Raw genomic sequence first — 10829 nt, 5'->3', positions numbered from 1 at the left:
TCTATAATCCCAAAGCCAATATTTATAGTCTTTTGTGGTCATTCTTAGACATGCCAAGAGTGGCAAAAATCTTGAGTCACTGAACATGCAGGAACCGAAGGTCAAACAAGGTGACAGTCTGCTTCTTGTTTCAGCTTCTATCCTATTAACAAGTGTCCTTTTTCCAGTCTACATAGTACCATGCTTTTCACAGGAATCCAGCTCATGTCAAAGAAGGTGACAGTCAGCTGTGTGGTTTACATTCTTATACTATGAACAGCGTGTCTTTTCTGCAGACTTTCCAGTGCCAAGTGTTTTGAAATTTTTTTCAGAGATGGCTTCTTGGTAAGTTGCCCAGGCTGGACTCCAGCTCTTGAACTCACACAGTCCTCCCGTGTTAGCCTCCTGAAAAGTTAAGACTACAAGTGCAGGCCACCCACCTGGCTTGTTTGAGGGGGGATTTCATAGTGATTTCATCATTTAAGATGACCTCAAGTGCAGTGCTGAAGTGTTTTTTGGGGTTCCTAAGTATAAAAAGGCTTTGATATGCCTTACAGAGCGTGTGTTAGATAAACTTTATTCCAGCATGAGTTACAGTGCTGTTTTTAGAAAAGTCAGTGTTGGGCCAGTTGCAAAGCCTCCCACCTGTTATTCTAGGACTCTGGGAGGCCACGGTGGGAGGATCACATAAGCACAGGAGTTGAAGACCAACCTGACCAAGAGTGAGATCCCATCTCTACTTAAAAAAATAGAAAAATTAGGTCTCATGGTGGGCATCAGGATGGGCGCCTATAGTCCCAGCTACTCAGGAGGCTGAGGCAGGAGGATCCCTTGGAACCAGGAGTTTCAGGTTGCTTTGAGTAGGCTGATGCCATGGCCCTTTAGCCTGGGCAACAGAGTAAGACTCTGTCTCAAAAATAAATAAATAAATAAAGTTAATATTAACAAATTAACAACATATATTAAATAAGGTGTCTTTAAACAGAAACACACATAAAACAAGGTTATACATTGATCATTTAACCAGAGGCTGTCAGGGAGCTAACTCTGTATTTTCCCTAGGAGTAATAACTCACTTTTGGCTAATTCAGTGTTACCAACGACTATACAGAACATAACTAGCTAGAATAACAAGAGAATCCACTATATTAGCATGCAGGAATGCATAGTGACTAAGACCACAGGCTCTGGAGGCCAACTGTCTGGTTCTAATTCTGCCATTTATATAGTGGTGTGAACTTGGACAAGTCATTACCGTCTTTGCATCCCTATGCCCTTTTTGACAACAAGACACCTATCTCATCATTGTGTTGTTGGAAGAGTTAAATAACAGCCGATGAAGTGCTTGGCACAGTGCTTGGTAAACAAATACTCGTGGTGTAAGTTATTACTATTATTAATACTAACATGTGAAGTAAGAATTACTATTTTTTTTAGGAAAGAATAAACATCGATCTGCTGATAATTTAATATTTTAGAAGATGTACAACAGAGAACGTAATAACTGAAACCTAATTGCCATTCCAAAACACTTTCTTCCTAATAGCTAATAACTCTGCCCAGTGTAGTATGATATGAAGAGATTTAGAAAAACCATTTCATCTGCAATGGAAATGTTTATGTATTATCCCCTTCTTTTGCCTGCGTTCTAGCGGAAATGAATTGGAGAAGAAAAGGCAAAGAAAAAAGGAAATGAAGAAGATACTTCCTAAATAACGCACAATTAGGGTAGCCATCCTAAAAACCATCAAAATGTACTCAAAAATTTATCTTGACCTACATTTACAGGAGCCATCTACCCCTCAATAGCTCTCTATCCTGCCACCCCTTCCCAAAAACATCCTTGTGAATTCTCATTAGATTAGCTGGACACAAATGAAAGACTTGTTTCCTTTTCCATTTTCAGGTTCATGAAACTAAAGTCACAAAGGGTGTTAATGAAACAAGTGCCCACATCCTGTTCCCTTTTAGCCTTCCGTCTGGGGCAGTCCCTGCTACATACTATAATAGAAAAGTAAAAAAAAAAATAAATCAACAGAAGAAGCAAACTATGTTAGATTTTTCTTTAAGCCACTAGATTTGGCTGAGTTATCATGCCAAATTTGGCTGATTTCTTTCAAGATTCAGGCATAGATACATCTGATATTTATTATAATAATGAGATCAACTGTTTTTGTTTTGTCTTGTTTACTTTTCAACTAAGAGATTTGAATGTCTGGGCAACTTTGTTTCTTCAATTTGTGTTTCTACTTGGTTTTATTATAACTATGTGGATAATTAGGAAGTGAGACTCTAAAGAAAGAGGATACTAACCTACATCCTTAATGATTATAGGTTAGGATTTAATTTGACAACAAAGATGTGATATAACACTGGGAAGGGAACATTCTGTAAATTATTTGTTACTCATATAAGATGGGATAAGGGTTTTGATCTAACAGGCAACTAGAATTTAATTGTTCTCTTTTTCTTTTTTTTTTTTCAAGCAAATGTCACTTTATTGCCCTTGGTAACCTCAAACTCTTGGGCTGAAGAGATTCTCTTGCCTCGGCCTCTTGAGTAGCTGAGACTACAGGCACCTGCCACAATGCCTGGCTATTTTTAGAGATAAGATCTCACTCTGGCTCAGGCTGGTCTTGAACTCACAAGGTCAAGCAATCCATCCACCTCACCCTCCCAGAGTGCTAGAATTATAGGCATGAGCCACCATGCCTGGCCTGCGATATGTTTGTTTTTAATTCACTCAGAGAAAACAATCTAAAGATTCTATGATTCTAAAATTTTTATTTTGGCCAAATGAACTGTAATACAGACCTTCATCACTGACAATATAGAATTAATCAGTGACTTGTAAAAGGTTTAATATACCCACTTTTGTAATATATATTCAAAATTTCATTTTTTATAAAGCATCTGATCTCTACCTATATGCATTTAGATATTCAAAAAGAGACAAAAGTGAGCCACACAAATTTCCCAGAAACTGCCACATTACACCACAAAACAACTAGTAGAGAAAGAAGTAAGTCATCCAGAAACGGGAGCGCTATTCACAAGATATTGAAGTCTCAATAATTTCCTTCCTGACCTAAAAATCCAAGGAAGACATCTGGGAGCCCTCAAATTGGTTTGAACTGCTGTATACTCTTTAAAAAGAGAGGAATCAGTAAAACTGAATCCACACCAGAAACAATTTAAAGAATGCAAATTAAGTCTTTAAACTGTATTCTGAAGTCAACATCCCTTTCAAACATTCACTCATTTATGACACACCAAACGTGATATGCCAGGTATGGCAGCTGGCACTGGAGATATCACCAATTCATGGTCTAGCAGGGCAGAGACAGACAAATGATTATTTTCCAGCACTATTAGTGCGTGACAGAGTGCTACGTGTTCTTATGGCCCAGCTCAAGCATCAGCTCTTCAGTGCATCATCTTCAGGTTTGCTTCAGGGAGAACTAGTCATTCCTTTTCCCGGGTCTTCAGCTGCCCCCACTGTATTACAGTTATACAGGGCGTCCTTAAATTTTTTAAATTGCGCACAAACTTTGTGGCCACCCTGCCCATATAATTCTCGGTGCTTCTCCATCTTCCACAGTGCAGCTGTGGTATCTATCTCAGGAGCAGATCATATGTTTATGACGTTGAACTCAGTGGTAAAGTCCAAGTCTTATCTTTTGCAAGAGGAAAAGATACTAAAGATACTGTCACCAGTGTTGGTGGGAGTGTAAATTGGTGGAGTCTCCTTAGTAGAAAATTTCCTTACCTATCAAAACTTTTTTTTTTTTTTTTTTGAGACGGAGCCTCAAGCTATCCCCCTGGGTAGAGTGCCATGGCTTTACAGCTCAGAGCAACCTCCAACTCCTGGGCTCAAGCGAGTCTCCTGCCTCTGCCTCCCAAGTAGCTGGGACTACAGGCGCCTGCCACAACGCCTGGCCATTTTTTTTTTGGTTGCAGCCATCACTGTTCTTTGGCGGGCCCAGGCTGGGGATTTGAACCCGCCACCTTAGGTGTACGTGGCTGGCGCCTTAGCCACTTGAGCCACAGGCGCCGAGCCACCTATCAAAACTTTTAATGTGCGTGCTCTTAGATTTAGCAATTCCAATTCTAGAATTCTACTGTGCAGAAATATTGACAGATGTGTAAAGATCAGAGTGCTCACTGAACATTGTCTATAACAGCTTAACATGAGATAAAAACCAAATATTCATCAATAGAGGACAAATGGATTAAATGGCATAATATGAAGCAATTTTAAAAGTATGATATGGACCAGTATGTCCTGATATAAAAAATAAGTGGGAAAAACAGAACAAAACAATATGTGTAGTGGAATTACATTCATATTAATGAAAGAGATTACCTCTGGGGAAGGGGACAAGGATAGCTAGGCTCAAGAAATTTTAGTTTTTACTTTAGTTCTTCTAAATGTAATATTTTACCATGGAAATCATTTGCTTTTATGATATATATTTTTTATATATGTACGTATATGAATGAATTACATGGATGTTAATCCTGCCTATCTTTTGTATGCTTTCTGAATATCTTCATTAAAAAACAAAAAAACCCAATAAAATTATATGCACTAAATCATATGCTTTAATATATTGTTAAGTGAAAAACTAAGTCACAAAATCATATGTAATTTATAATTTCATTTTTGTTCAAAATTATCTTTTTAAAAAAATGTGTTATATTAAGGAAAAGTTCAGAAAGAATGGACACTAATTTATTAAAAATGTCTACTTCTGGCAGGGGAATTTGAAATGAAAACTTTTTTCATTTTTTATCTTTTACACTTCTGTATTATTTCAAATTATATTTTGGGGGATTATGCTCTACTTTTGCAATTAAATAATGATAACAGAAATAAATATTACTAAATCCCTGGCTTTTTTCTTAGGTCCTTCTGCCTCAAAAAATATCCCATGATGATTTGACTTCAAGCAAGAAGAGGAGCAGACGTTATTATTTGGACAAGTTGATTAATATGGAGCCTTTGTTACAGACAACAGTGTTCAAATACATTTGCCCTAAATAAAGTTTATTTTGTATGCATATATGTAAATGAATAATATGAGTGAGAATTCTTTACAATCTATGCTTTCAGCCAGATTCTGAAATGGACTCCACACTTCTTCCTGATGAAACACGACAGAGACTCCTGCCTGTTGTCCAGGGCCTGCTGCCCTCTCTGACCTACCTGCCTTCTCTCACCTACCTGCTCTTATACCTACCTGTCCTCTCTCTCCTACCTGCCCTCTCCCTCCTATCTGGTCTCTCCCACCAACCTGCACTCTCTTACTTACTAGCCTTAGACTATGCTCCACTTACACCCTAAGCAGCTTTTCACCTTTTTCTATCTTTAGAAGACTTACAGTTATTCAAGGACTTCCTTACATCTTATTTCTACCTTCAGACATTCCTAGATTGCCTTGCCCTAGGCTAAATATACCCCCGCCTATGGTGTTCTACTGTTTTACTTCTACTATCATAATCTGGGTTGTATTACAGTTGTATGTGTGTGTGTGTGTGTGAGCCTATGGGTGTATATTCCCACTCAGTTGTGAATCTCCAGAGATTAGAACATAGTTGAATTCATCCTGAGTGTAGCATGGCATGGTTTTTTACAACTATCAGGCATTTAAGAGATGTCATTTGACACTAATTAAATGGGTTTGTGGAGGTCATTCTTTCTCAACCACTTCCTACCCCATCCTTCACATCTCACAGAATCTGTTTTTTGTTTCTGTAGGGCAGAGGTTTGTTTTTTGCATTTCTAAAACTAAACAAAAGAAAAACCTATTAATTTATTCCAGGAAGGAAGCTTGTGTACAGAAGTAGTCTCTCAACCATTCTCTGTCCTGCAGAAAAGTCTCAGAATGTACCCTCTTACTTCTGTTTTTTGACTTTTCTTATCTAAGCTGTTTAGAAATGACTCACTTTAAAGCTCTTCCTGTGAAGTCAGATAGTGGTCTAGGGCATCAGGCTTAATTTACTACCAGAAAGAAAGATAGAGGAAAAGGGGAGTGAGAGCTCAGCAAATATTCTTTAATTTGCTAAGTTACACAAACAATTTCAAAAATTTTCTCAACGTACTCCATGACTTGATTGTGACTAAGTGTGGGGACCAGACAGCACTTGTGGGGACTTCAAGATTGGTGATTGAAGCCTTCAGCTACTATCTCGGATTTTTGGTAAGAAAACCTAGATCCACCTGATGACTTGTGTCTAACCTGTCTAACCTGCTCATTATAGATAATGGTTTGAGGATCATTATTCTCTACATACCATTATTTCCCCTATTCCTTCACCAACTTTTATTTCTCTTATCCCCATGCTCACCTTTCTCTTCCTAAAAATTCACCAATGTATTTGCCCTTGCTCTTAATATTTTCCTTCTGTAACTAATAATAAATTTTATGTCATTCAACTTGGCTATGTATTTCTTTCTGACCTTTGATTCCTGCTTCCCCCATTAATTTGTTTTTCAAATCACTGATGTATATTTCTTTCTCGTTGCATTTTTCTCTTTTTCTTTTATTCTATTGCCCATTCTCTATTGCCACGGACTTTGTTATTGTATTAGTATTTGATTCTGGGGTCTACTTTTTCTTTCTCTATCAGAGTTGAATTTTCGTTTCAGGATTGTGTTGATCATTTTAATTACAGCTGGCCAATTTAATATTAAAAATTTGTTTAATCTTCTACTAATTTTAAGCATAATGGTAATTTTCAGTCAATACAGCTTGGAGAAATGTAAAAAGTGATCTTGTTCTAAAGGACTTTTAGACCCTGACTTATACACTGTATACTTTCATTTCAAGATAGATAATGTGATATTGATATCATAGCCCATGCCAAATAACTCTATTTCTTCATATTGGAATTTTGCTTGTTTTCATCCTTGCAACTTCAGTTTGTGCAGTCCTCATTTCCTTCCCCTTTAGTAGCAATACCACAGGTTTTTCAATTATGTAATTTTTGTTGAAGGGGAAAGAGTATTGACCTGATAGTCATTGGACCCTCATATCCGAAAACCTCCTAAACTGTGATTATGTGAAAGTCACCTAATTTATAGAGTTTCAGTGTCAGAAACTGTGAGACAAAGGGAGAGAGAAAAAGAAATGATTGCTAAGTTTCCTTTCAGTTCTAGAATTCTATAACTCTATCCTTCACACCATGCTTTAAGGATCTATGCATGAAGACGTGTCTGGGAGTGGGACGATGGATGGAGGATCCCTTGCACAACAGGGAAGGAAAAGACCCTGATAGGACTTAAATATTTGAGTAGATAAGGCCACAGAAAGGGGAATTATTTCTTCTGTCTCATTATTTTGTCGACCTGTTATTTTAACTTCTGCTAATCATATAAAGCCCTATGACATTTGGCTAACTCAGCAGAACTACTTCCAAGTCACGAAAATATTTTGAGCCTCTATAAAAAGAAATATAAAGTGTTATGTCCAGTAAAAATTAGGAACTTAAAGATGAAAAGGAAGTTGAAAGGGACAGCATAGGAATTAAGGAAGCAGTCTGGGCAAGGATTAAGTGGATAAGAATTAGAATTTCAAGTTTAATTGGAAAAGAAATAAAGTCAACCCCCTAAAGGAGCACTCATCCATTCAAGTAATCTTTAAATTTTGTGTCTTATAATACACTGTGCTAAATTCTGTGGAACAAGCATTCTAAATAAAACTTCTTTTTACCATCATGAAATTTAAGGCCAAAAATGATAGGTAAGAGAACTAAAATAATGATCATGAGACAAAATGCACATATAGAATCTGCAAAAAGATTCAACCACATATACAAATTAAGAAACTGAAGAAGTAATTTCTCATTGGTAATTTTTTTTTTGAGACAAAGTCTCACTTTGTCACCCTTGGTACAGTGCTATGGCTGTATAGCTCACAGTAGCCTCAAACTCTGGGGCTTAAGCGATTCTTTTGCCTCAGCCTCCTAAGTAGCTGGGACTACAGGCACCCACCACAATGTCTGGCTATTTTTTTTGTTTGTTTTAGAGACTGGTTCTGGCTCAGGCTGTTCTTGAAACTGTGAGCTCAGGCAATCCACCTGCTTCAGCTTCCCAGAGTGCTGGGATTACAGGTGTGAGCCACCTTACCCAGCCCTATTTATTTATTGTTTTGGGCTTAAGTGATCCCCTTGCCTCAGCCTCCTAAGTAGCTGGACTACAAGCACCCACCACAATGCCCAGCTATTTTTTTAGAGAAGAGATCTTGCTCTGGCTCAGACTAGTCTCAAACCTGTGAACTCAGGCAATCCACCCTCCTTGGCCTCCCAAGTGCTGGGAGTACAGGAGTGAGCCACTGCGCCCAGTGGTAATTTCTTTTCTTTTTTTTTAAGAGAAGGGCTCTCACTCTGTCTCCAAGGCTAGAATGCTGTGGCCTAATCATAGTTTACTGCAACCTCAAACTCTTGAGCTTAAGTGATCCACCTCCATCTCCCAAGTAGCTGAGACTACAGGTGCATGCCACTACACCTAGTTAATTTTTTTTAATTTTTTGTAGAAAATGGGTCTTGCCTAGGCTGATCTCAAAGTCATAGACTCAAATAATCCTTCCACCTCAGCCTTCCAAAGTGCTGGGTTACAGGTATGGGTCAGTGTCTCTGGTTGGCATTATAAAAGAATTTTTTTTATTTTAGATTCTCACTGTGGGCTCGGCACCTGTGGCTCTAGTGGCTAAGGCGCCAGCCACATACACCTAAGGTGGTGGGTTCAAATCCAGCCCAGGCTGGCCAAACAACAATGATGGCTGCAACCAAAAAAAGCCAGGCATTGTGGTGGGCACCTGTGGTCCCAGCTACTTGGGAGGCAGAGGCAGGAGACTTGCTTGAGCCCAGGAGTTGGAGGTTGCTGTGAGCTGTGATGCCATAGCACTCTACCCAGGGTGACAGCTTGAGGCTTTGTCTCAAACAAAAAAAGAAAAAGATTCTCACTGAGTTGCCCTAGGTAAAGTGCCATGGTGTCATCATAGCTCATAGCAACCTCAAACTCTTAGACCCAAGCCATCCTCTTGCCTTAGTCCCAAGTAGCTGGGACTACAGGTGCCTGCCATGAGGCCAGCTAGTTTTCCTATTTTTAGTAGAGATAGGGTCTTGCTCTTGCTCAGGCTGGTCTTCAACTCCTGAGTTCAAGCAACCCACCTGCCTTGGCCTCCCAGAGCGCTAGGATTACAGGCATGAGCCACAGCACCAGGCCATAAAAAACGTTTTAAGAAAGAGATAATGTTTGAGCTTGTTCTTGAAGAATGTGTAGGATTTCAACAGGTAGAGATTAAGGAAGAAGGAAAGAAGAGTTAAGGTAAAGGACATAATTCCAGATAGAAGCAAATAGCATTAGCCAAGGAATAGAAAATGACATACAGTTGGAATAGTGAGGTTATCCAGTAAAGCTATAAAGTAGGGTACACTTACGAGAGTGTTGAGAATTAGAAGAGCCTAATATCACAGAGGCCAAGACAAGGGAGTGTTAAGAAGTCAAAGAATCAAATGACAATATTATATTGTAGAAGATGATGTCAGAGAAATGTTTAAATTGGTTTCTTAGAGGTAATTTTAGCAGAGTGATGGAAGCAGAAGATGAATTACAAATGATTAAGTGGGCAGAACAACACGCCCCAAACAAGCTGGTATCTTTGAAAAAGAGAAACTGTGCTAAATTAAGGGACTTAAAAGACATAACACCCTGATACAAAGTCTGGTCTAGGTTGACTATTATTGACAAACCAGCTGAGAAAGATGTTGTGATGAACAGTTGGAAAATATAGATAAAGACTGGATATTCCTGTGAGGTGCCTGTGGCTCAAAGGAGTAGGGCACTGGCCCCATATACTGGAGGTGATGGGTTCAAACCCAGCCTCATCCAAAAAAAAGGAAAAAAACTGAAAAAAAAAAAAGACTGGATATTCCTTACGGTACAATCTTACTTTATGTAATGTGGAAACTGCCAACTGAAAAAAAGAAAATTTATAAAACAATATGCAGCTCAATGGTTTGAGCACCGGCCACATGCACTGGGGCTGGGGGGTTTGAACTCAGCCTGGGCCTACTGAACAAACAAACAAACAAGAAAATAGCCAGGCGTTGTGTCGGGTGCCTGTAGTCTCAGCTACTAAGGAGGCTGAGGCAAGAGAACTACCTGAGCCCAAGAGTTTGAAGTTGCTGTGAGCTGTGATGCCCCAGCACTCTACCCAGGGCAACACTATAGTCTCCCCCTGTCACCCAGGCTAGACAAAAAAAAAAAAAAATTGCATTTATACTCATGTTCATAGATGCATTAAATGTCCTCCAGTGGATGACTGAATAAACAAAATGTTGTATATACATATAAGGGAATATTATTCAACACTTAAAATGAAGAAACTTCTGACACATACCACAACATGGAAGAAATTTGAAGATTTTATACTAAGAAAAATAAGCCAGACAGAAAAAGACAAATGCTATATGATTCCACTTAGAGTTGCTATAGTAGTCAAATTCATAGGAAGTAGAATAGGGGCTGGGGGCAGGGAAGAGGAAACAACAAATTGTTTAACAGGTATAGTTTCAGTTTTGTAACACGGAAAATCTGTGGAAATTGGTTATACAGGGCGGAGCCTGTGGCTCAGTGGGTAGGGCGCCGGCCCCACATATTGAGGGTGGAGGGTTTGAACTGGTCCTGGCCAAACTGCAACAAAAAAAATAGCCATGGCTCGTCGCCTATAGCTCAACCGGCTAAGGCTCCAGCCACGTACACCTAAGGTGGCGGGTTCGAATCCCCAGCCCGGACCCGCCAAACAACAATGACAGCTGCAACCAAAAGATAGCCAGGCGTTGTG

The sequence above is a fragment of the Otolemur garnettii genome, unplaced genomic scaffold, assembly GCF_000181295.1.
Source record: "Otolemur garnettii isolate 467f Iridium unplaced genomic scaffold, OtoGar3 scaffold00104, whole genome shotgun sequence".
NCBI lineage: Eukaryota > Metazoa > Chordata > Mammalia > Primates > Galagidae > Otolemur > Otolemur garnettii.
This window is presented reverse-complemented; position numbering follows the sequence as displayed.